We start from the raw sequence: 879 nt of genomic DNA on the forward strand, positions 1-879 counted from the left end.
TTTCTGTTTGTTTTTGGCTACACTCATCAAAAACGAATAACCTGTCAAATGGTGATAACCACTCAATTATTAGCTTTAAATGTAAATGCCATAATTTTTGTTGATGCTTAAAAAAAAAAAAAGATTTTAACTTTTTTCATCCCATTTTAACAAACCTTAAATTAAACGTATGTCAGTTTGGATCTAAGTTTTGAAAATGACGCGCACTAGTCTGCACTGAAACACACGATTCGCAATTAATTGTTGAACATTTCTGAAGTTGAAAGACTTTAAATTTTCCCATACATTATATTGAACTGGCAAAATTTAAAAGTGTTTTTAGTCTTATTTATGACACTAGATAAATCACATGTTTTTTTTATTCTAACTTTCGACAGGGATATTGAATTTCTCTACTTTCGATGTGGAAAATGTAAGGATTGCATTTTGAGTTGCTTCCTCTGTCCTTACATGGAACCACATGCAATTCTCTGGATATGATCAGAAAGATAGGGTTTGGGTATACAGGAGAGCTAGAAAGAAGTTAGATAGCATTATATGTAATGAAACCAATGGTACTTGCCCTAGATATAGAAGTAAGGACTGGAACAGGATACAATGAGCTTGTGACAAAGCAAATAGAGTGAACACGTAGCACAGCCAATGGAGAACTAGCCTGATGATTTAGGAAAGCTCTGAAGGAGGCCAGATTCAACATTAAGATCGTTGAAAAGCCAGAGTGCTCCATCAGATCACAATTATGTAGGACACACCTTTGAGAATACCACATGCACCAATGATAACTACATGGTATGTAAGATTAACCTTGGCATTAACTGTGGAACTAGAAATGTAGTCTACAGCATAAGGTGCATTGAGGGTGCTTGTAAAGGCAAGAAC

The 879-nt window shown here is 34.9% G+C and overlaps 1 long non-coding RNA gene across 1 annotated transcript in view; it reads right to left on the reverse strand.

Annotated features, from left to right (window-relative positions):
- LOC106873716 (uncharacterized) overlaps nucleotides 1-879 on the reverse strand; it is a 16878-nt gene that overhangs the window by 3639 nt on the left and 12360 nt on the right. The window lies entirely within an intron of this gene.

Source organism: Octopus bimaculoides, chromosome 19, assembly GCF_001194135.2.
Source record: "Octopus bimaculoides isolate UCB-OBI-ISO-001 chromosome 19, ASM119413v2, whole genome shotgun sequence".
In the NCBI taxonomy this organism is placed as follows: Eukaryota; Metazoa; Mollusca; class Cephalopoda; order Octopoda; family Octopodidae; genus Octopus; species Octopus bimaculoides.